This window comes from Protopterus annectens, chromosome 4.part0, assembly GCF_019279795.1.
Source record: "Protopterus annectens isolate FY-2018-M chromosome 4.part0, PAN1.0, whole genome shotgun sequence".
In the NCBI taxonomy this organism is placed as follows: domain Eukaryota; kingdom Metazoa; phylum Chordata; order Ceratodontiformes; family Protopteridae; genus Protopterus; species Protopterus annectens.
In genome coordinates, this window is record NC_056733.1 from 824,370,364 (window position 1) to 824,394,601 (window position 24,238).

Genomic DNA, 24,238 nt, shown 5'->3' on the forward strand with positions numbered 1-24,238 from the left:
CCTGCCATAAACAAACTGTACAACAGAAGGAAGAAACTGTTGCAAAAGAGAGTAAAATCCCATGAGTGGAGGAGCTGCCTGGTCCGCCTCCGTAAGAAGCTGCGATCCCTGATAAAATCCTCCAAAGCTAACTACGAAAACAAAATCGCCACTGATTCTAAAGACAACCACAAAGCATTCTATAGCTATGTCAAGAATCTCAATGGCAACACACACATCTGCTCTGAGTTACAGCACAATGGCACTAAATATACAGACCCAACTGATATTGCCAACATCCTGGCAGATAGTTTCAGTGCTAACTTTACCCCCCCCCCTCTCACTTCCTAAAGGGACCATCTCTATACCGGAAGAATGCAAAGTTCCTGTAATCACGGCTGCACAGGTAAAAACCACACTATCCACAGCCAAGAACACAGCATCTATGGGACCAGACAACATCCCAGGCTGTGTTCTACACGAATTACAGAACAAACTGGCACTCCACCTAAGTACCATGTTCAATCATAGCCTCACCTCAGGCTTTGTGCCCAGTGAATGGTGCACAGCGACGGTTATCCCACTCCACAAGGGGGGAGCCACCACAGACCCCGGGAACTACTGCCTCATTAGCCTGACGAGCCTGGTCTGCAAGGCCATGGAACGTATCATCATGGAACTTATAAACAAAGACATTGGTAATCTCCAAACTCTGGACCCCACCCAGTTCGGGTTTGTAAAAGGCAGATCATGTCTCCTAAACCTGGTAGACTTCTTTGAAGCAGTCACCAAAGCCATAGACTAGGGTAAGGTAGTTCACACAGCTTATCTAAGAGTTTGCCAAGGCTTTCATCATCATCCCCCACTCTGGAATTATAGATAAACTCACCAAACTAGGTATAAATCCCTATGTCACAAGATGGGTTGCCAACTGGCTCACTGACCGAACTTACACTGTGAAAGTAGCAGACTCCAAATCCGACTTCAGACCAGTGACAAGTGGAGTACCACAGGGTTCAGTCCTGGGTCCTCTCCTGTTTGGTATTTACTTCTCTGAAGTACAGGCTAACACAGAAGGTCTTTGGCTAACGAATTTCGCAGATGACTGCAAACTAGGAGCCATAATCAAAACTCCTAACGATGTGGACATCCTACAAAAGGGCCTCATTGAGACAGATGCCTGGTGTCAAAGCCATGGCCTCAAGCTCCGTGCCAAAAAGTGCATGGTCATCCCCTTTGGTAAAAACTCTACCCATGAACTACAACATAGGCTGTAGTATACTTGACACCTAAAGTGTGATAAGAGACCTTGGGACACAGGTGGACAGTAGTCTCTCCTTTGATAATCACATCACCACAGTAGTCAGGAAATCCTTCTACATGGCACACCTCATCACAAAAGGTTTCTCATCCAGAAAAAAAAGAGGTCATTGTTCCCCTCTACTCATCACTCACTCATTAGACCCATTATAGAGTACAACACCCCTTTTGGTATGTACCTCACAAGACATCTGCAACAACTGGAAAGGCCGCAGAAATACCTCACAAAGAGAATTACCAGCCTCAAACAGATGCCCTACGCAGACAGTCTCAAAAAAACTCCAGCTTTACTCCGTCACATATCACCTACTCAGAGGTGATCTCTGCCTAACATACAAAGCTATGTCAGACTAGAGCTGTTGGACATGCTGCACTTAAAAAATCACCAATCCCTCCGAGCTACACGCTCTAGGATCCTAAACCTTGTCACCACAATAAACAAAGCATGCTGGAGGGATAGATTCCTGTCCCAGAGACTTTCCATACTCTCCAAACTACCTACCTATATATATATATATATATATGTGTATATATATATATATATATATATATATATATATATATATATATATATATATATATATATATATGTGTATATATATATATATATATATATGTGTGTATATATATATATATGTGTGTATATGTATATATGTATGTATATATATATATATATATATGTATATATATATATATATATATATGTGTATATACATATATATATATATATACATATATATATATATATATACATATATATATATATATATATATATATATATATATATATATATATATATATATATATATATATATATATATATATATATATATATATATATATATATATATATATATATATATATATATATATATATATATATATATATATATATACATATATATATATATATATATATATATATATGTATATATATATATATATATATATATATATATATATATATATATATATATACATATATATATATATATATATATATATATATATATATATATATATATATATATATATATATATATATATATATATATATATATATATATATATATATATATATATATATATATATATATATATATATATATATATATATATATATATATATATATATATATATATATATATATATATATATATATATATATATATATATATATATATATATATATATATATATATCAAACAAAGCTCCTCATTAGCACTTTTCAAGAAATATCTTGATGATTGGATGGGAAATGGGAAATTCACCCTGCAGATCACTTTTGTGGCTCTGCTCGACAGTGGCACAGGAAAATTATTTTTTTGGGTGGCAAAAGTCAGGGTACCTTTTTGGCTGGGCTTGTATAGACCCTAGGGCCGATTAGCCTAGTACCTACCTATGAACCTGAAATATCTAACCATTATGTTCACTATGACATACCTTGGAGTAAATTGAGGTTATTAAAGAAGTTTATAAATCTGCTCTTCTCCAAAATCTCTATGTGGCGATATTCATTCCAACCCCGGGCCCTTGGCCTCATCCCTTCCACCCTCCTCTGCCCCTAACTCCTGTCCAGCAACCACAAAACTTCTCCTTACCTCCATTATTAACCATAGTATTCTCTAAACAATGTTGGAGACCTACAAGCATGGTTTCTTCATTGATCACCAGACACTACTGTCATTACCAGTGTTAATAAGCATAAGAAGCTAGCAATGTATAACCTACCACCAGGTAATAATATTAGCTTATTAGAAGAAATTCTTTGCTGGGTGAATACAAATGGTACTATTGAAACCATTATCTTGGGCGATGTTAACATTGACTGTTTATCTAAGACCACTAATACCCAAACTACTAGTCTTAACTCGTATGGATTCAAACAGCTAATCTCATCTGTCCAACTCGACAAGTGAATCATGCAAATTCTGTGAGTGGATACTTGTCTCTGACCCCAGAAAGTATGCTAACTCAGGAGTATTAACAGAGCCCCTTAGTGACCATCACTCTATATTTGGCAATAGAGAAACCCCCCACCAGCTATAAAAATCCGTATAGAACTATCTGAAGTCTCTCTAACTTTCATCCTACTCCCAGTAATTTACCAAAATATTTTAACTGGTGTCCACTCAAACCCTAGCCCAAGATGAAGTCATTGATGAGTAAAACAATATATTCATGAGTACTTTTAAATACCCTTCTATTGAAAATAAGAGCAAAAACTGCTCAACTCTTTGACCGAGTCATTCAACTAGTATTTTTGTGCAAAAACATGACGAAATATGGAAACAATGGCACAAAGATAAACCCCCTTAAACCTTACATCTATATAAAGAGTTGAGTAACCTTGCAAAGAATTTACGTAGACGCACTCGATTATTACACAGACCCTCAAGTTGATCACAAAACAGTTTTTTGGAGCTCTGTTAAGAAAATTCTTCAACTTGACTCTCCTTCCTCACCAAATCTGTAGCTGGACTTCTCCCTTAGAAACTGTTACAAAATGTAACACTTTCATCAACATCATAGCCTCTTACCTCCAGCTCTCCCCAACCATTTAATCAACCAAAAAACTACTAGCTCTGACATCCCTGCCTTTAATTGCCAGCCTGTCTCCACTTTATATTTTGGACAGCTACTAAAGAAACTGAAGCCCTGTTCTTCTGCTATTGATATCCCTACTGAGTACCTTAAGTTTGCTGCATAATCTATTGCATACCCCATCTCAGTTCTCCTCAACTGATCTAGTCAAGACTCCTGTGCCTGACCTTTGAAAATAAATCTTTGTTCTCCTCCATAAAGAAGGTAACTCTCTTGTGAAATCTCCAACTTTAGTTCAGTTGACATCCTTTTCCCCTCTTTATAAGATCCTTGAAAAGTGTATTCAGAAGCAACTCATTCAGTACCTCTTACAAAATGATTTTGTAACCCCAACACATTGTGGTTTCTGACTAGGCTATAGCAAGACTACATCTCTGTTCAACCTTTCTGACACCATTAGTAAGGCTAGAGAACAAGGAAAAGTTTCTCTCTCTTCTGTTTTTCTAGATCTCTCAAAAGCCATTGACACAATGTCACATGAGAAGCTAATGACTCTGTCCTCTCTAGACTTTTCCAAACCAACTCTTTTATATGGTTCTGTAACTACCAGTCTGAAAGATATCAGTCTGTCAAATTGCTCTCTCCTTTTTCTCCTAGTAAAAACAGGTATTCCTCAAAGCTTTATTCTCTCTTCACTGCTCTTATTTTCATCAATAACCTGTTTAACTCCTCTTGGCAAGTTTGCCTTGTTCAGTATGCAGGTGACTCGACCCTCATCTGTTCATCTGATAACCCAATAAAACTACAATCCATGACATTAAACTGTGGCTACAAGCAAACCTTTTATTAATCCCTAAAAACAAACTACTAGTATTTTGTTCCATGCCATTGATAAATGTTCCTTCTGTTAACTACTTCACTACCTGTGTTTACAAAGGTATCCAAACCAAGTTGCTGGTTGTTACCATAGACGACAACTTAAAGTTTTGATCTTCACATGCAAAACTTTATGTAAAAAGTATTTCTCAAAAGCTAGGACAGAGCAAAAAAAATCCTTACTTCTACTAGAATCATCCCAACTAATCTTTTAACCTCTCTCTTCTATGATTCCTCTATTTTGACTAACATCCCAATCTCTCTCGTATCACAACTGGAGCAATGCTGTAGTAAGAGAGCTAGATTTCCAGCTAACCTGCCATACAAAGCTCATTGCTCTGCATTAAATGCTTACAGTTGGTTTAGAACTCTCACATCAACTAGCCCATACAGAACTTCTAACTCCTAAATACTGTATAACCCCTGTACCTGCCCTTCTATCTCCTCAGTATTTCATCACCATCTCACAGTCACCCTCTGCACTCGAGCCAAAATCCTGTTTGAAATCTATAAAGCAAAAAAAGTATGAGACCATGTTTGTTTTATACTCTCACTTCATAGCTAAACTATGGAAGTTTCTCCCAAATTCACACAGCTGTACACTACTTGCTTACAGTGGACATTCCTAGCCAGTCCATTATATCTCTTACTCTTTCTTTGGACTTATTTGCAGGTATGGTTCATGTACGTTTCAAGCATTTATCGTGCTTGGTTAAAAAGTACTTGTTAGCCTTGTGTATTGATCCCCAAACTATTTCCTTTGAAAGAAGAATATGCTTGAATCTCTTCTTATCAATGATTTTTGCTCAGGCCATCTTCTCAGTGTAACTTCTTTCATTAACTACATTTCTAAGTCTGTTTCAGCACATCTCTTGAATTCTTCTATTGTTTCTTCTGTTACTGATAACTGGTATTACTGAAGGAAATCTGTTTTAATAACCTTTTATGATTCTTGAGTAAATATGTCTACACAACATATATGTATTCCTTGTGTTTTAATTCTTTTTCAGGTCTACATTTCACTAAGTAATACCCTTGCTACCTTAGAGGTGCCATACGAGTTTAGTGTGCTTTGCAAGGGGGTTGTCTGCTTTTACACAAGTGCTGTGCTATAGACCTGTATTTTCGCATCCGTACACTTTTTGATAACAGTATTTTTGTGTGTGCATTATCCTCTCTCTAATTTGTAAATGCTTTTGACCCATAGGCACCAGCTCTGTGTGTTTCTGACTGGCATCTACTTGCAGCACAATTGGCTTTTTCAAAGTTTAGTGTTTTTTAATGGTGTGTGTGTGTGTCTGTGTCTGTGTGTGTCTGTGTGTGTGTGTTTCTTTTTAGTATTATCATTAACAGCATCATTGCTTCTTGTTCATATGTCTCTTCCTAGGCTACATCTTGCTCTAACATCTTTGTTTGAAGCATACCTGTCACAGACCTTGTGTACAATATTCATTTGGTGTTTGAAGTGCATGGGCCATATTTGGATTGCCATTCAAATTTGCTTGTGTTTTATAGTTTTTGGGTCCTCAATTCTGCAGCAAGCATAAAGCTTGTCTCTTGAGCATCCCACTGACCTGTTTGTTCCTCTAAGAAGCAGGAGTGCACTGGCACATTTAATTCCCTTTGGAGAGACTTGGATGTAGAGTGGTGCTATATTAACCTGGAAGGGTTGGGGATTTTTGATGATGTGCACCTATGACCCCCTTTCAAGATGAGGGGAATATCTGCAATAACTTATGTGCTGTGAATATGTACTTCTGTACCTGTCTACCTCCAGCCCCAGTCTGTAGATGAGGTTGTATTGGCCTCCCCTATATACTTTTTCTGCAGCTCTTCCCTCCCTCCCCCGAGATGAGTGTACTGCTGTTGCTCCTCCTGTCCTGTCCCCCGGCATTTAGGACCTTAGTCCTTGGAGCAGCTGTAGCAGGCTCTTGTCATACTCTGACACCACCCTGATAGGTCATCAACTGTGTGAGCACCTTCCAAGCTTCACTTAGCTATGCAACAGATCTCTGAACCATCTCTGATTATGAAATGCCAAGGAAAGTTTAACAAATTTGTAGTTTTCTGATAGTGTATTAAATGTGCAGAAGTTGAAGCTTTCTACACCCACTGTGGACCTTTCTTTATCTAGATTTACATGCCAAAAAACCTTTGCATCTTAATACTGAAAATAGTTTTTGTATATGCTGTTGCTGAGACCTGTTGCCTATCAATTGTTTGTACTTTGTATGATTCTTGATTCATTGTTGTATCATTTTGATTCATTGTTGTATCATTTTAATTGATGTATGCAAAGTTCCATCAAGATTGTGAGGACTGACATGATATTAATTAAGTAGTTCAGAAGGGTGAACCCTCTTGCATGGTGTGTAGGGAGCTTGTCTCCACCCAGGGCTGTTGAGCTATATGTATTTGCAGTTGTAGTTTGGTAAAAATATCCCCTAAAGAGAATTGGAATCCATACTGTGGTGGTGCTGCAGTAGCTTTGTCTCCTCACAGTATGACGCTGTCCGGTTAGATTCTCAGCTAGACCGTCTTCTGCGTGGAGACATGCGTGAATTGGCGTACCTTCGTTGAAGGTTGTGCGTCATGCCTGGCAAGCTGGTACGTAAAAATCAACTGCCAATCATTAGCGGACCGGAGTTCCGCTGTGGCGACCCCTAACCGGGAAAAGCCGAAAGACACAAACAAACTGTAACCACCATAACCATTATTTCAGTTGTGTGACTACTGCAACCGTTTCTTCAGCTGTGCAGTTTGCAGTTTTCTCTCTAAATTAGTTTGCAGTCTTGCAGATCAGTACAGATGCTAATTGTTGTCTTATATTATAGTAACAGATGAACCTGTTTACCTATTCTGTTGATTCTTAATGACATGTAAGCTTTCCATTTGCTACAATTCCTGCAGTGCTACTCTCTTTGGGGTTATGGACTCCAGTGGAAGTACCAATATCACTGGTACAGTATCAAGATTTTTTTGTACGCAGTATTCTCCTAGTGGATTTAAGCTTTTTAAGTGTATTAATCAGCGTAGTCATGAAGGGAGTCCTTGCTACGGCTCTGCACAGTATTCAAGATGTCTCCTCAGCTTTGCACCTGTGTACATTCATTTGCAGTGTTTGCTTTACCATTCTTTTTTTTTTCACAAGCCAGATAGCCAAGATATTAAACAGTTAAATGATTTTGAAACAATATATTTTACTTTTTATATCCCATGCTTACTTGAACATCAGAGCTGTCAACACAGTTTGTCACAGCAAGCTTGTACTTCAAATGTCTTCAGTGTGTCTGTCTCAGCCCACCCTTCAATGGATGAAAAGCTGCTTGTCCAGTATGTGTCGGTCAGCAAAATGGCATAAAACGCTCTCTCTCTCTCATCATACCTCCCAGTCAGTACCGGTGTACCACAAGGCTCTAGCCTTGGTCACCTTCTCTTCAGCATTCTCACCAACACCCTCCCCACAGCAGTCCTTTCTAATGCAGTGTGCAGTTTATTCCATGTGAAATATAAAAGGTACATTGATGATCTATTTCTGTGTAGTGGTGACCCTAAGGAATTTCAGGCGTTCATCACTATTTTGAGGGGTAATCCACATGGGTTGGACTTCTCCTTCAATATTGATAGGAGAACAATGCAGTTTTTAGATGTGGAACTGTACATGGGTATGGATGGAAGGGTGCAATATAAGCCTTTTCATAAAGCCACTGTTGTAAACAATTTTTTACATGCTTCAAGCCTGCATAGTTCCCATCTAATCAAGTTGTTACCGTTAGGGGAGTTTAAGTGTATTGCAAATAATACTTCAGAAAAGGCAAAGTTAAAAGTAGAATTTGAACTTAAGAAAAGATTACATGCGAGGGGATATTCTCATGAATTAACTGGAGAAGCAAGAAATAAAGTAGAAAAAGAACATAGACTTGGAGTTCATAAAAAATCATGGTCACATTTGAATTGGAATACAACAGACGGGGAGAGAGACATTTATTCAGCTGATCATGTAGATAAACAGGATGAGGTCATATTCTTTGTTAGCAAATATTCAGGTTTTTCAGCAATTTTTAAAAAATTGGTAAATACAAGTAGGGATGAAAACTTATGCGACATATTTCCGAAGAAGGTAGTTTTTTCTCACTGAAGATTTCCACATTTAAAGGAGATGTTGAGAACTAGAAGTAAAAGGAAGGAGATAGTAGATGCAGGTGCTTATGCCTGTGGATGATGTAAAGTTTGTGAAAATAAAATCAGAAATTTGAATGGAAAGATGATCAATGGCAAGAGTTGTAGGGCTATTGATAGTTTTGATTGTAACTCCTTTGGAGTTATTTGCGTGATCAGCTGTGACTGTCCGTCACCGAAATGGTATGTTGGACAGACCAAACGCAAGGTAAAATTAAGAATTATGGAACACCTTGGTGATTATAAGAAATGGTAGGATGGATAACCCCATAGCCCAACATTTTCATTTCAAGCACGAAGGTTTGGTTAATGGTTTCACCTTTAATGTAATTGCTAGACCTTATGGGGTGGGGGCTTGCAGTATTAATTTTCAACAAAGATTATTGAGAATGGAATCCAAGTTTATCATTAATTATAACACACTTTATCCTAATGGCATGAATCTTGAAATATAATTACAAGAGCATTTTAGGCGCATTTTCATAGTATTAATAATGTGGTTTTATAAAATTTTGTCATTTTGACATATATTTTGATAATATGTTCGGGGTCAGTGGAGCTAACAATGAATTATGTAGTATGGGAAATATAAAAATGTTAAATGTGAAATGTAAAGATGTTGAAATGTTCAGACGTTTTGAATATTTGTGTTTAAATATTTAATTGTTTAATTGATTTAGTTATCATTAGGTTGATGTATAAATATGGCTGCTTCTGTGAGTAAAGTATTTTGTGAGAAGGCAAAAGCCGAGGTACCAGAAACAGTAAAGGATGATTTTTTGCAGTCTTTGCTGTTTTCCGTGTCTGTGTGTTTGGAATATCTCCAGAACAGTACAACTGGAAGCTTTAACAGACACTGAAACATTGTTTTGCAACTCACAACTTCTGCTCCACTGCACTTGCAAAAAAACAGTGGCTGATCTTAAATTTGATCTGCATATACAAAATTGCATAAAAAAACTAGGGATTCTTTACAGAACCAAAAATTTTCTCACCAATGTAACTAAAAATAAACTTGCCACTACTTGCCTCCTCCCCTCACTAGTTTATGGCTCTCCCATTGCTACTAACCTCCAGGCATCACAAAAAAGCAAAACTTGAATAACTGTAATAAAGTGGCTGAATTTGCAGCAAATACCCACCACTGTATAGCACTAAAACAGCCTAAATTGGTAAGAACTACCCTATCATGTAACATATATACACAGCTTCTCACCACACCTCTATTTGTACCATTTTACTAAGTCCTGGAACTCTCTACTTGTATCCATCAGGTCAGTACCCTCCCTCCAGTCCTTTTTAAAACTATTCTGAAAGTCTTTCTAGTAAAAAATCTGACTCTGTTCTTGCTTAATCCCAAGATAAACTAATATCCCTAAATATGAACAGGTACCTACTCATACCTTGCACCTCCTTACTCCCCCTTCTTCACTCATTTCCTTACTTCTGGTTTCTCTCCCCTTACTCTCAAAATATGCCATAACCCTGTTTTTCTTTCTCCCCGTCTCGCTAAATATTGCAATTCCTGTTTGCATTATACTAACTTATCTTTAATTTCTCTAAACTCGCTAAAATTTCTCAAAATATTAAGGCATTGTCATAATCTGTATCTGTTTGTATCTATTGTTCTCACATTATTTCTGATTTGGTATAATTTTAAAATGTAGATTTTTTTTCTGCTATTTTTGAAGATTGTAAAATTGTGCTAAAAATTTTTTTTTGTAATACTTTGTAGCTTTTCTCCCCAGGTGTCTGTTGAAAATGGGCACCTACCTAGTTAGACTTTACCAGTACTCAAATGTCAATAAATAATTTCACTTGATTTGCACATGTCCCTGGTTAATAGCCTGGGCCTTGTAGGATCTTTTTTTTGCACCACTGATTATTTGCAGTTATTAATGAATCTGGACATGCCAAATTCACAGTATTTGGCATGATTCTTTTACTCTGTGAAATAAACATTTTACTTTTCTGTTCTTGTAAAGGAAGTACAATTCTGTAAGTAAATTGACCTAAATAGTAGATGTTTGAATGGATCACTGTTGCACAAGCATATAGCTATATGAATGTATCCTGCCAGGATTCGGACATGCAACCAGTATACAAAAGCTTTCAAGTTCTTTCCATGCGCACCATATATCCAAAGAGGTTTGATGGGCTGCTGGTATAAAAACAAATGAAAGGATGTCAAGATTCTAGGAATGGGATTTATGTAATGGAAGCAACCCGGCCAGGTTTCAGTTTGGATATTCCTGTGCTAGGACGAGAGTGAGATTGGGGGGGGGGGGGGGTGAGAAGAAATCTCACCCTGGCCAAAAATTATGTAAAGAAAGGAAGAACAGAAAGAAGTGGGTGTAGGGAGGACTGCTGTACTGTAACGGTGATCCATTTGAACATCTACTCTTAGTACAGTTGTGCAAGTAAATTTACATTACTGTATGCTCGTCATTAGATCACCGTTGTAGTAGCTTATAGCTGTATAGTACAATTGTCAAAGGCTAAATAGCCAGGGAAGGAGTACTGAAGGTCAGAGTGTAGTAACCCCTGGAAAATTGATCTAACAAATGCTGTTCTGGATCTGGAAAAGAAGCAATCTTACAACGTTTGAAGGTGTGTACAGCTGCCTCTAGAAGTGAGAGAGTCCATGCCTTTCAAAGTGCCTCTTAAAGTAGCCAAAGCTCTGCTAGAGTGAGCTTTAGTAGCCAAAGCTCTGCTAGAGTGAGCTTTAGCCTTCTGAAGTAGGGACTTACCATGGTGGGAGTAACAAAAATGAATGGAATGATAAAACCATCTAGCAATTGGTTTTCATTTTTTTTGTCTCCGTCAAAAACAAATGAAGAGCTTGTCTGAAGCTGTGAAGTGTTGTTCTCTGTGGACGCCCAGAATATGTAGGATTCTGTCTCTTGTTTTTTAGGTTCAAAAAAAATCTCTGAGAGGTAACTGCATTGATTCAAAGTAAATTTTGAGACCACTCTTGTTAGAAAAGGAAAGATTGGTTCTTAAACTGCCTTTGTAAAAGAAAATGTTGCTGTCCTCCAGTCATCTGGCACAAAACCTGTTTTTAAGCTAATGTTGAATAGCCTCTGTAGGGGGGTCTGATGGTTTTGTTTCAAGTTAGCCAGTAGGCATCCTTGTTGTGTTATTTGGCCCCCATAGACATAGTAGTCTTGGACTTGGATAGTGCCTTTTAGAACTTGTTTTTGGGAGATTTGACGTGGGTAGGGGTAGATATGGGTGTTTGATCTGAGAGTACTGGAGGGGAGAGGGGGTAAGAAGACTTTGTTTCAACTGGGTAGTTTTTACCAGCTGGTTTTGGTTGATTTGATGACAATTCTGTGTTTTGTTTAGTTTAGCAAGAGAGTTTTTGGCTTCATGAGGTTAGATTATGTGTACAATGAGTTTTTTCTTCTGTGTAGAGCCTGTTTATGTTGAGATTTCACCATGCAGTTTAATTTTGCATTGCATTTATTTCTGAGTGGGAACAGATGCATTTATGCAACTAATTTTGCATCTTCTTGTAATTTGGGGTTTGGCTTTATTGGTCTGAATTTATCCATAACTGAGTTAAAAAGGAAACAAGTCATGGACTTTCAGAACTGCCATATAGCTGAAACACCTGATGTTCTTAAGGGGTCATTTGCATGTAGCCCATGTTACCTTTAATACAAGAGGTTTTGAGGAATCCCAGAGTGGAAGATCTAGCTTGGTTAGATTTTTCTTGTAGTTTTTACTGATTAAGGATTTCACATAAGCAGTGGTGTCATCGAGGTGGAAGGGGTTTTTGAGTTTAGTCAGGTTCTCAGCTAGTTTTAGTAGATTAGCCTTTGCATAGTCCCTGAATACTGAGGTATTGAAGGATGCTTTTGGCTTCAATATTTTTTGTTTGTTAAATTTATTTTTTGGTCTCCCTGGGGATATCCACAAAATAGCAGCAAGCAAATAACTTCAAACTTGAAAAATAAAATAAACGCTGTGTCAGTAAGAAGAATGCAACATTTATTGTTCCAAAGCCAACAGTAAGTGCTTTCGTCTCTTCACCCAGAGACTTCTTCAGACTAAGGCTTTGTAATAAAAACATGAAATTATATACTTAAATAGCTCAACCAATTAACATTTTAAAAACATAGTGTCATTAAACATTTTTCTACTGTGAAATAAAAACAACATTAAAAAATATACATATATAAATCACCTAAACTATCTAAATCAATGTTTCAGACCCTTTCTTTTTAAATACATTATAAACTCGTCCCTATTGTTTAATCCTGGAGGGAAATGGGCATTTAGTCTTACTTGCCAACAATATTTCAACCAACCCAACTCTTTTTCAACATTAACAATGTTACCATTAGAATGCAGAGCATCCAAAAGTATGCATTTGAAATTGATTTTACATTTCTTCTCAACATAATGTTTACTCATAGCATTTTTCATATCTGCATGTGTAATAGCATCATTGTGTTCATAAATTCTTCTGCATAATTCTCTCTTAGTTCTCCCCACATAAAATGATCTACATTCCAGGCATATTAGTAAGTATACTACATTTTTGGCTTTACATGTAAACCTACCTGGGACTTGTACTACTGTTTTCCCACTAACAATTCATTACTATCAGTAAATAAATATTGACAGTAGTTACAGTTATGACACTTTACCCTCCCCTTTCTTAACTCAGCTCCCCTCACCTTATTTAATTTACTCTGGAAATAATCTTTGAAATTTTTAGCCCTTTTTTGCACAAACCTGGGTTAATTTCCTATCTTTTCAACAATTTCTCTACTTCCTTTCAAAATCCCCCAATTTCTCCTCACAATGTTTTTTATTGCATTTGAGTCTGTACTGTTTTGTACTGCTAAAGCTGTCATAAAACTCTTGGTTATATTCCCATCTTCATTACTGTTAGTATGACCTACAATATTTTTTCTTTTTTCTACTTCTGTAAACAAACTTTCTATTTCCCCATGTGGATATCCTATTTCCATTCTTTTACAGAAGTTCATAAGTTCTTGTTCAAACAACTTATCTTCTTTAGTCAAATTACTTATCCTTTTAAGTTGTCCTGTCACTATATTTATTTTAGTTTTCTTTGGATGCAGGCTGGAATAATGGAAATACATATTTTGAAAATCTTTCTTTTATATATTTTAGAAACGTTTGTTCTCCTCTTTATATATTGTAAGATCTAAAAAATTAATTTTGTCTAAACTGTAACTATGACAACATTTTATATAAAAACAAACATTATTGATATAATTTAAATTTTTTATAACTCATTTATAGAACCATCCCATATTAAAAGGACATCGTCAATAAACAGTAACAACTTAATTATATATTTATTAAATTCACTTTCTAATATATTGGCAGTTTCCCAGCCTTGCATAAAAACATTAGCATAACTTGGGGCTAAAGCTGCACCCATTGCAACTCCATTCATTTGGACAAATTTTTGCTTGTAAAAATCTAAATAGTTATGGCTCAAAACTAAATCAGTCATTTCCATTAGCAGTCCAACAGTATTTGGAGAGAACTCTTTTGATTTTAATAACTCAACCCTAACTGTTTCCATCCCTTCTTTATTGGGAATCATAGTGTACAAAGAATTGATATCTAAAGTTACCAATATGTGCGAGTCAGACACCCGAATTCCTTTTATTTTCCTCATACAGTCATAACTGTCTTTTATATAAGTTGTACATTTTGGTACTATCCTCTGTAGAGGTTTATCCACAAACACTGACATTCCTTTTGTTTTACTATTTCTGCTTACTACTATTGGTCTTAACGGTGGTGAATCTACATTTTTATGGATCTTTTGGAATTCCAAAGATCCTACTTATTTTTGGATTTGTGTTCGATAGATTTATTTTTGTTTTTTCATCTATTCTTCCTGTATAAAACCAATCAATGAATATCCCTTTTTACCTCTTATCATATTCACAGTCTTATAAAATTTCTTATCTGCCAACATTTCTTTCATTTTTTTGTTTATATTCACTTCTATCCAACAAAACCATAGCACCACCTTTGTCAGCCTTAAAAACTAATACCTCTTCATTTTTGACTAATGCATCAAAACATTAATTTTCTTTTTTTGTTAGATTATAATATCTAAACATTGTTTCATTATCTAACATTTCCAGCATCTGTGACTCGCATATATTCAGGAACATTTCTAATTCTTTAAGGGCGGATTATAACAGCTAAGCCTATAAAATCAACATTACTTTGCATTTGAGGTCCAAATAAAATACTTGGATTCAAATTTCTAACATAGTCTCTAATTTCATTAATCATAACCAGTTTATTAGCTCTTTGAGCTGGGGCAAAATTCCACCCCTTACTTAACACACAACAGTCTTCTGTAGTTAATTCTTTACTGGATAAATTAATAATCTTAAAGTTAATTGTACCCAAGTCTTCCAGAATTGTTTCTTCCTGTTCCAGTTCTTCCCTGGAACTCTTCTGCCATTCCATTTTTTTTGCTGTTGTTGATGTTTATTTGAATAGTTGAACTTCTCTTGATTTCCGCCTGCCGTTACCTGGGCCCAGGATCTTTCTTGAGTATCTATTCTTTGATATACATCTGCAACCTGTCTGTTCTCAGTCATTTGATTTCCCTTCGGCTGAGATTCCATATTCGTTGGTTTGGTTTTGTTGGCATCTTTTGTTTTAGGTCTTACCACTTGTTCGAATGTTTTCGCTCTTTGACCCTGTTTATGTTCCATTTTGCCATTCATGATGGTTGCATTTGTTTTTAAACTTTCTAACCCAATAGCTTGGCCATTTGCCTTGTTATTAAGTCTCTCGGATCTTCTAAGCAAACTGACATCTTCCTCCATCACAGAGGCGTCTGCCGTCATCTCGTTGCTCAGTATACTGTTTGCAGCCTTAATCCATAGGCTGACGCCATGCCCCCAGCATACTCATTGCGATCTCTGAAAAACTTTTTGGTTTTTCTCTTACTCAATTCTTCGTTTAACTGTAGAAGATTTTCTTGAATAATGTCCATTTTGCTACTAAAATTCTCAATTGGAAGTGTTTTCTTTTATTGTAGCATAATTGGCTTTCACCTTTTCAGTTAGATCAACAATTTTGTTGTTATTAACCTCACAAAGCACTTCCATATACTGGAGCCCCACCTTCTGATTGATCTCAAGCCACTTCTCTGTGAGATCTTTGGGCAAATCTTTCCCAGCTGGCAAATTTTCTTATTCTTAGTCCCTTTGGGACTTGTTTAGCTTTTAAACTGTTTTCAAAGAATAAATTGTCCCACTGGAGGCGTTTTAACGCCGAAAAGTCCTTTTCTAAAATATGAAAACATTCTTGAGTATTAAAGGTGGTATTTGTCATCTCTTCACACATAACCCTTCCTTCAACACAGAAAGGGTTTACCGGAGGGGCTAAACATCCATTTAGAATATCTTCACTACAGCTTATATTCTGGCCCGCTCTCCTTTGGCTCCCCATAACTGGGTTTACTGTCCCCTCTTCATTTATTATGAATGAACCACTCAAGGTATTGTTCAACACGCAGCCAGCTGATAAAGCTGCAAAACTAGTTCCTGGTATGGAACTCCTCTCCATTACTGACACACCGCAACAAGCAGTCAGTCCACAAAATAGCAGCAAACAAATAACTTCAAACACGAAAAATAAAATAACCGCTGTGTCAGTAAGAAGAATGCAAAATGTATTGTTCCAAAGCCAATAGTAAGCGCTTTTGTCTCTTCACTGCCCCATGTCCATGCTGGGTCTACCAACTTACCTTCTACCCCCCCCCTGTACTTTCTCTGGCATTACTGGGGCTGGTTGTGGATCCTAAGGGCATCTGGAAGCTCAGTTATCTTTGCATCCATACCTTTTGTTTAATATGTATATGCCCTGCCTCTCCTCCCATGCTTATCAATTCTGGCCAAGGTACCTCCCCTCTTTGTGAACCATGGCTCCCCTAAGGGAGCCCTCCCTGCTCCTCCATCATTTGCCTGCGCCACCAATTTTAAACCCAGGTGGACTGTACCATAGTCAGGGCTTTATCCCTGTGTGCTACCACAGAGGCTTATCTGGCTTCAGTCCTAAGGTAAATGTGATTTAATGTGTGGTCCGGTTTTGAGCAGGGTGGAGATAATAGGTCAGGAACACAGCTGTTCCATATTTAAAGACAAGTCCAGTATTTTACCTACCCTGGTTGAGGTGTTGACTAAATGGTCCAGGGAGTTTGTATTTATGAAGTCCAAATCTCTGGGCAAACGTGTTTGAGGAGATTTGTCTCCCAGTTGATGGTGAAATAGTTAGCGTCTACTAGGAGAATGGTGTTTGGCTTAATTCCAAGCAACTCCATACTGGCTAGGTAGGAGGTGTAGGCCATGGGGGACATAGAGAGGGTCTTGTGGTTAGAATTGATGTAGTAGAGTTTAGTGAGTTTGGTATGGAGGCGTTCCAAGTAGTTATCTTTTCTAACAAGTCTGGAGGTGAGATCTTTCTTTAAAAAAATAATAATGATGGAGAGGCACCTCCTCCTTTAGTACTTACTTCTAATATGGTTGAGCTGTATGAATGGTAGATATTGAAGCCTTCCACTGATAGGTTCATACTAGGCTATCTGCCCTATGGCATTTATAAGCCTAGCCAGAGTGTGTTTGGCTTTCGCCACCCATTTTAAATTAATTTTGCTATCCCCTTTTTTGAGATTAGTATACTGTGCCTCTGTCTAACAGTGACACAGAAGTGATACCTGGGGTAAACCTACGATCTCCCATCCACTCATCAAGATTCCTCTGCCTAACCTGGACTGGAATTTTATTCCAGAGTGAAGGGAGCCTCTGGGTTATGAATCTGTCCCTCCAGCATGTCCTATTTATTTCAGTGCTGAGGTTCAAGTCTCTCGAGTGCGTAGCTCGATGGAGTGCTTTCACTGGTCTTGAACCAGGTCTCAATGTCAGTGCGGCCGATCTACCTTTTCCAGGATAAGTAGTGCTTGTAGAGTGCGGGGTCTTTTGTTAAGGCTGCTAACATTGATCAGCAATAACATTTATGTTATCTAGATTATATTGGAAGCTTAGGAGACTGAGTTGGTTCACCAATCAAAACCTGCAACTCTGACATTCTTCTAGCAAAGTCAGAACAGTAAGCAAATAGTTTTCCAAGTCAAGAATTGCAGATCATCCTGTTGAGCTGTTTTGATTGGTGGTAACATATGATGTCTTCCTTATCACTGTTGGAGTATTCTTTATTCTTGAGAGATCTGCCAGAGAGAGCCTAATGACTGGCCAGCATAGCAAAGCCTTTACACTATCCAGGCATTGTACGTCGCACACATGTTCTGCATGCAAGGCTTAAGGTTCATATGTGATGTACAGATGCCTACTCTTCAACTTCTTTGCTGCTAGTACAAACGCTACTTCTGAATTCGATCTGTATGCCATTCACTGAGCTGGTTCACCTACTGAGCCTTTTAAAGACAAGTGCTCTGTTGGTGGTTCCTTCCATTCTTTTTTCGTCCTTGTAGTTTATTTTCATGTTATCCGTGAAGGAAGAATAAAAGAGTCTCCTTTGTTTGGGTGCTACACAAATGCGTTTGGCTCAAGTACCATGGCCAAATCCACCTGCTCCAAAGTTCAGCCATGACTAAAGAAAAAAGGTAGAAAAGCCATGTACTGATGTGTCCAGCTTCCACCGGATGCCTCCCTTTGGTTGGATGAAGAACCTGATTACCATCTGTTGCTGACACCATTTCTCTCTGCGGTGACTCTGTTGTAGGCCAACAAAGAGCTGTCTACATGCACGCCCAACAAGGCTGTGCATATGTCTAGTACAAATGTAGGGGGGAAACCATGGCTGATTTTATGTCAGAGGGGCCTAGGGGGATTCCCGAAATATTAGTTGGGGAAGAGGTGTGTGGTACCACTAACAAATCTATATTAGTTGGGGAAGAGGTGCCTGGTACATTTAACAAATCTAGGAGGTTCAGACCTCTGCCTAGATTAAGTAACAGAAAACCAAACAAGTAGGTTCTGTGACTAAGGAACCTCACAAAGAGTGGCAGGACTTTACTCGGGGGCAGTTTAATGTCCTTAAGGTCCTGAAATCCCAAAAAGGATTGTTTATGCCTGCTTTTGACCCCTGGTCTTCCACCACTTCTAAGAGACCTAGGGATTCTGATTCCTCTGGTGAAGAATCCACAGCATATTCTTCCCAGATCCATTCTCCTCTTGGCCTGGGATCTGATAAGAAGATTCACCACCCCCTGAGTCTCCTTTTGAAGAATTATCCTTTTGGGATACAGTGGTCTATATGATAGAACACTGTGACATTATTCCCAGGTTTTTGAGGTTCAAAAGAGATATTATGAACTCTTGCAAATGGGACTCACCCAGACCTTCTGCATTCCCTCCTGTTTTATCTTCCCTTTAGGATACTATTGCAGCAACTTCTCAGGCTCCTGACTCTCCACCTCTGGTTCCTGAGAAGCCAGACAAATTTTATAATGTTCCTGAGGATCATGAGTATTTGTATAAGAGTTCCTCATTTGATCCTGATTATGGTTTCCCTGTCCACAGATAAGACATCAAAACTGATATCCTCTTCCAAGCTTTTACTTTCTGATAAGAACAGCCGCGCTATGGAGAGGCATGGGGAAAGTGCATATTTCTGCTGCTTTGTCCTTTTAGGACCATTAATTATCAGTCTCGCATGACTACATATGTCCTGGCTGTTCTGTCCCAACTTGGGAGGGTTTTAGCTGATATGCCTGATTCGGACAGTTAAGACTTCTGCCTTTCTGTCCTGCGTTCTGCCTCTCAGGAGGCTTACCATTCCATTAGATGTAGCTGTGATGGTGATGATGCCTCTTCTAGGGCAGCTCCATTTTGGCCTGTCGTGAGGAGATGTTCTTGGTTGCACCTTCAAGCCTTGGCTGAGGGCATTAAGGCCAAACTTTTAGATCATAAGTTCATAGGTTCGTACTAGGCTATCAGCCCTAGGGCCTATACAAGCCTAGCCATAACAATTCCCTGGCTATTTCTTCCCACACTATTTACTTCCCTGGACCCCTGTCTAGCAGGGCAACTGACATGATCCCCGGGGTGAATTTCCTTTCTCCCATCCAATCGTCAAGGTTCCTTTTGAAGAGGACCAAAGAGGCACTCTGCTTGACATGTATGGGCAATCTATTCCAGAGTCTGGGGAGTCTCTGGGTCAGGAACCTATCCCTCCAGCATGTTTTGTTTATTGTGATGACAAGGTTTAGATCCCTGGAGCGTGTGGCTCTGAGGGATTGGGATTTCTTTAAGTGTAGCATGTCCAACAGCTCTGGGTTTGACATGGCCTTGTATGTTAAGCAAAGATCGCCTCTGAGTAGATGATATGCGACAGAGTATAGCTGGAGTTTTTTAAGGCGGTCAGCGTAGGGCATCTGCTTTAGGCCTGTGATTGTTTTAGTGAGGTATTTCTATGGCCTTTCCAGTTGTTGTAGATGTCTTGAGAGGTACATAAGGGGCATTGTATTCTATAATGGGTCTAATGAAGGATGAGTACAGTGGGACAATGACCTCCTTTTTTCTGGAAGAAAAGCCCTTAGTGATGAGGTGTGCCACATAGAAGGATTTCCTGACTGTTGTGGCGATGTGGTTATCGAAGGTGAGGCCACTGTCCACCTGTGTCCCTAAGTCTCTTATCAAACTTTCGGTGTTTAGTGTACTGCCACCTATATGGTAATTCACGGATACATGTTTTTTCCCAACGGGGATAACTATACATTTCTTGGCATTGAGCTTGAGCCCATGGCTCTAGCACCAAGCATCTGTTTCTGTAAGGCCCTTTTGTAAAGTATCCACATCATTTGGGGATTCAATAATGGCTCCCAGTTTGCAGTCATCTGCAAACTTTGTTATCCAGAGTCGCTTAGTGTTGGCCTGTACTTCAGAGAAGTAGATGCCAAACAAGAGCAGTCCCAGGACTGAACCCTGAGGTACTCCACTTGTCACTTGTCTGGAGCTGGATTTGGAGTCGGCTACTTTTACAGTGTGGGTTCTATCAGTAAGCCAGTTAGCAACCCATTGGGTGACGTAGGGATTAATGCCCAGCTTAGTAAGTTTATCTATGATTCCAGAGTGGGGGATGGTGTCAAAGGCCTTGGCAAGGTCTAGATAGGCTGTGTGGACCACCTTACCCTTGTCCATGGCTCTGGAGACTGATTCAAAGAAGTCAGTCAAGTTCAGGAGACAGGAACGGCCCTTCACAAACCCAAATTGGGTGAGGTCCAGTGTTTGAAGGTTGCCAATGTCTTTGTTTATAAGTTCCATGATAATACGCTCCATGGCCTTGCAGATAAGGCTTGTCAGACTGATGGGACGGTAGTTTCTGGGATCCAAGGTGGATCCCCCCTTGTGGAGTGGGATAACTGTAGCTGTGCGCCACTCAGTGGGCACGAAACCTGAGGTGAGGCTATGATTAAACACGACACTTAGGTGAGGTGAGGTGCATAGACAGCCAGAATCTGTTTGGTACTGCTGCTCAATGTTGTTTAAAACCCTTTAGGATAAGAGTCAGGTTATGCAAGACCTAAACCATATCTTTGTTTCTTCTTTTCCGAAGTTCCAGAGAGACTATCCATCTAAATCTTTTATCACTAGGCAGCTTAGACAACCTGCTAGGAGCAAGAAGGATTCTAAGTGGATTTTGACAGACAAACTCGCTCACTAGAGACCAAAAACATTTCCTGACAAATCTGCCTCTATCTGACATCCAGACTTTCCTTCTCCTATGTCAAATTCATCTGTCCCTGAGAAGATAGTCCTTTCCTGTATCGCAACATATAACCACAGGCACCTGGATGGATTCTCTCCATTATCCAAAGTGTGTGTGTGTGTGTGTGTGTGTGTGTGTGTGTGTGTGTGTGTGTGTGTGTGTGTGTTTATGGCTTGGAGGTCCCTTCTTCCATTTTTCCAGCCTTTCTCAGCCTCTTCCTTGCTAACTTTCTCATTTTCCTTTGGTTTTGCAGTATCTGTTGAATCCGGGAACTATCCAGTCTGTTCCATTGCCTCAGCAGGAACAGGATTTTGTTGCGGAATTTATAGTTCCCAGGAAGGAGGGGTCATGGAGGCCCATCCTAGACTTATCTTTTCTCAACACCTTTCTCGAGGTCCCTTCCTTCAGGATGTTGTCTCTTCAGACACTCTTCCATCTGCTTCCTCAAGCTTTTCTGGTACCTTTGGATTTGAAGGCTTATCTCCCTATTCATATTCACTCCCTGTTTAGGAAGTTATGTTTCTCTGTTTCTTCCTCCTCATTATCAGTTCTCTACTTTTGCCTTTTGGTCTTTCTACAGCTCCACTGGTCTTTACCAAATGTCTGCCCCCTGTGGTAGCCTTCTGCAGACTTCAGGGAATTCAGTTGAATGACCTTGTAATTCAAGCCCCTTCTTGGCATCTCCTGCTTCAGAATGTACCCTTCACTATGTTGCTTCTGCACAGTGTGGGTTTCACCCTCATTGTAAAAAATATTTGTATTGACTCCATCTCAGGACCGTGCATCTTTGGGTTGCTGGATTCAGACCCTTCCAGTGTTGGCTTGTCTCCTGTCTCCCAAGGTCCTCTCTTTGACTGTTTATTTCCAATCTCTTCTTCCTCTTCCTGTCCTTCAGCAGGGAAATTTCTCTGGGCCCTGGAGTACATGGCATCTGCCATTCCAATGGTTCCGTTTACCGAAATCCACATGAGGAAATTTCAGCGGTATCTCAAGACTGGCTCCAGCGCTGCCACTTTTAGAGTATTTGTTTCCTCTGTCACCTTGCCCCAGTCTTGAGGTCAACTGGTGGATTCATTTGATTTCCCTGAATCCAGATCTTGTCTGTTCAGGTTCCTCTCCCTGCTCAGTAGTTGTACACGGATGGTTCCGATCACAGTTGGGGAGCCTCCTCCAGTAACCTAAGTCTAAGGTCATTGGTCCCATCAACTGACAAAGCATGTCAACATCAAGGAGATGAGGGCTCTACTTCTAGCTCTCCAGGCTTTTCACTTCCTTTGGGTTCCAGGTCCTCTAAAGGATTTTACTGATATGTAGTACATCAACAAGCTAGAGGTACAAAAATCTTACTTTCTTTGCAGGGTGGCTCTTCAGCCTTGGGATTTTGAATTTCACCATCACTTGGTTCTTCAGGTGGTTTACATCTCTTCAGAGCACAGTAGATCCAGGAGAAATTCTCAGGAATGGATGTTTCACAGGGAGGTGTTTCTGGACATGGTGGGTACTCCTCGGATAGATTTTTTTCCCTCCCCTCTGAACAGACAGCTTCCACAGTTCTGTTCCAGAGTGCCAAGTCCTCTAGTTTGGAAAGTGGACCCATGTATTTTCCCTTGGAAGGGGATATTTCTGTATGCCTATCTCCTTCTTTCTTTACTACCACAGGTCCTGCACAAAGTAATGTGGAGCACACCCAAAATCTTGCTGGTGATTCCCTTTTGACCCAGCCAGCACTGGCTCCCCCTTCTGTTTCACTGGACCAGGGGCATTCATCACAAGTTACCTCACAGGATGGGTCTTCTCACACAAGACCAAGGATCCCTCATTCACCCTCACTTACCCACCCTTTAACTGACACCTTGGACGATAGGGTTTTGGTTCTTTTCAGGCACCAATTTTCTGAGGACACGCTTCAGGTTTTGCAGGAGGCCTGAAAATCCTCTACTAGAAAATCCAATGTGACTAAATGGAAGAGATTTATTTTCTATTTGGTGTCTCAAGCATGACCTGGATGGACCCTTTTTTTTCCCTGTAGGGATCCCTATGGCCCTTTCTTATTTGTGTGAATTGCTCAATTCTTTTTTGGCACATTCATTTGTTAAAGTTTGTCAGTCATTTCCTTTTGTCTGCTTCTGAATTTGCACTTGGCTTCTAGTTTTGAAGCTGAACAGTTTTTAAAAGGCGCCCTTCATATCATGCCACCAAGAAAGCCTATTCCTCCTGCTTGGGCCCTTTAATTTTGTTCTTGAAAAGTTGACTGTGTCCCTTTCTGAGTCTGCCTTTTCTTACTTACAATATTGTACTTTGAAGACTGTATTGTTAATTGCTCTTCTGCCAAGAGGGTATCCAAACTTTAAGCACTCATTGCGGTTCCTCCTGTTGATTTTCTGCATGGACAGGGTGTCTCCTGGTACCAGTCCTTTTTTTATGCCCAAGGTGGTTAATGATTTGTCCTTGAATCAGTCCATTCATCTTCCTTTTCAGGTGGTTTACACCTCTTCAGAGCATAATTCTTTGCAGACTACTAGTGAGGGGTTTTTCACACCTTGGATTTACATAGCTCAGATATTGCCTTGATGAGACAAAACATGTCC

General features: G+C 39.1%; 1 protein-coding gene across 3 annotated transcripts in view; it reads left to right on the top strand.

The window, feature by feature from the left end:
* PUS1 (pseudouridine synthase 1) overlaps nt 1–24,238 on the top strand; it is a 396,339-nt gene that overhangs the window by 43,910 nt on the left and 328,191 nt on the right. The gene's annotated exons all lie outside the window — the stretch shown is intronic.